The 2500-nt window shown below is 41.6% G+C and overlaps 1 protein-coding gene across 1 annotated transcript in view; it reads right to left on the bottom strand.

Annotated features, from left to right (window-relative positions):
- The window catches only part of LOC123508522 (Down syndrome cell adhesion molecule-like protein Dscam2), a 78943-nt gene that overhangs the window by 63677 nt on the left and 12766 nt on the right, over positions 1 to 2500 (bottom strand). The window lies entirely within an intron of this gene.

Here is a 2500-nt window from a genome sequence, read left to right on the forward strand (position 1 = left end):
ACAAAAAAACAAAAAGAAAAGTAACCACACACACAAAAAATAAAACAAAATAAAATAAGGGAGAAAAATTACAATCCAAAATAACAAAATAAAATGATAATAATAATAAATGAAGAAAAAAATAAAGAAAACAGACATACATCCCAGAACAAGGAAGAAGGGAGAGAAATAAGAGAATTCCTTCACCACGACCATGAGAGAAGATTAATAATGAGAACACACAACTAACACAACACGGCAATCCATTTCTCTCCTTACTCTGTGTGCGCGGCTTTTATTTGGCACGCTATCTTCCGGACCCTCGCTTTTGTGTACTGCTGCCACCTTTGTTCAGGAAAAGGAGGAGGAGGAGGAGGAGGAGGAGGAGGAGGAGGAAGAGTTTCAGAAGACCGCATTTGAGAAGTAGGAGGAAGAGAAGGAAGAATGAATGAATGCCTTGAGAGTTAGAGTGGGATGGAGAAGAAATGTAAGGCTAAAAGCTTATTAATATCAATGTATATGTAAATAAAGATAAAGAGATAAAGATAGACAGATAGACAGATAGATAGATAGAGAGAGAGAGAGAGAGAGAGAGAGAGAGAGAGAGAGAGAGAGAGAGAGAGAGAGAGAGAGAGAGAGACACACACACACACACACACACACACACACACACACACACACACACACAAGGGGATCCGTAGTTTGAACACTCCATCGACGCACCGCCATCATTTCAAAAGGCTTTGGTTGAAGTTCAGCATAATTCTACGGTTGTAATGACAGATTAACATTACATCTACATTGATTAAAGGAGAACAGCTCTTCAGAAACCAGATAAATCAACTGTCGTGGTGAATGGACAACGTGTTTTTAATATCAAAATTTTAACGATTTTTTTAAGGCTCTACTGACAAATGAACAATATTCCTAAATCACCAACTCTCTTAATCCTTCAATACTGAGACACATTTTTACCTTGAGATTTGTGTACGATTAGACCATTTTATTGACATTAGAAAGAATCCATGGAGGTCAGAAGATTATGTCTAAAGTCTTCACTATTTTAAAATCAAGAAATAGAAAGCAGAATGGATACGGAAACACGTCATAGCACTGAAGGGGTTAAGAAGCGTGTAGCCTTTAGAAGTAATGGCGAGACAGCAAAGCCTTCCCAAGTACAGGCCACAGTCACACCTCTCACCCGTAACAAAGCCCCCAGCCAACTCTCCTCTCACGCATCTCCGCATCGCTCAGTCCCGCTAATGTGTGTCTTCGATCTACGGCTCTGCTCACCGGCCCCGATACGCGACCGGGATCTAATTAATGGCCTCATCCTCTCTCTCTCTCTCTCTCTCTCTCTCTCTCTCTCTCTCTCTCTCATCAGGAAGGATATGGAACCCAAAGACATTATTATTACATTACTGTTGGAAAATAGGGACAGAGAGAGAGAGAGAGAGAGAGAGAGAGAGAGAGAGAGAGAGAGAGAGAGAGAGAAAGTTTGGTTGATTAGTGAGAGGAAGGAAAAGAAGCAGAAGGGAGGGTGGTCGGGTAATATGCTCAGGATACTTGAGAGTGGAGGAGGAGGAGGAGGAGGAGGAGGAGGAGGAGGAAGATGAGGAAGAGCAGGAGGAGGAGGAGGACGAGGAGGAGGAGGAGGAATCGCACCAAGTTTGGTGCAATTAGTGTTAGTTGTCCACGCTAGATCTTCCTCCTACTCCTCAACCTCCTCCTCCTCCTCCTCCTCCTCCTCCTCCTCCTCCTCCTCCTCCTCCTCCTCCTCCTCTTCCTTCTTCTCCTCTTCCTCCTTCTCCTCCTCCACCTTCTCCTCCTCCTCCTCCTCTTCTCATACAAAGAGTTTACAGTTTCTACATTAAAGTAATCTTTATATTATCTTTAATTATAAATTATCATTCTTCCTATGCGTGACTCTCTCTCTCTCTCTCTCTCTCTCTCTCTCTCAATATCTGGATTTAGAAATTGGTAAAATGAAAAAAAAACTGCTATGAATTACAGAGAACGAAATAAGAAAAATTTGGTAATTTTTGTATGTAATCATTGATGAGAGAGAGAGAGAGAGAGAGAGAGAGAGAGAGAGAGAGAGAGAGAGAGAGAGAGAAATTGAAGCTCTTAATTCTTCCACCAGACGAAATTGTGAAGGATAATGAGGAAGAGAATCGTCGGAAAAAATACTAAAAATAATAATTATAAAACTCCACTTGAAATGTAAAATGTATCGCTGTAAATGAGCGGCAGGGAGCCATTATGAGAGAGAGAGAGAGAGAGAGAGAGAGAGAGAGAGAGAGAGAGAGAGAGAGAGAGAGAGAGAGAGAATAGTAGATAGTAGTACCCTTAGAATAGGTAGCACACGACAGTGCGCCTTTGGATACATGGTCCTTTGTACTAAGTTATGTTTAAATAAAAAGAGAGAGAGAGAGAGAGAGAGAGAGAGAGAGAGAGAGAGAGAGAGGAACAGGAGAGTAACACACTTAATAGCAATACGGGGGTTGCTTTGGTATTTGTA

The sequence above is a fragment of the Portunus trituberculatus genome, chromosome 25, assembly GCF_017591435.1.
Source record: "Portunus trituberculatus isolate SZX2019 chromosome 25, ASM1759143v1, whole genome shotgun sequence".
NCBI lineage: Eukaryota > Metazoa > Arthropoda > Malacostraca > Decapoda > Portunidae > Portunus > Portunus trituberculatus.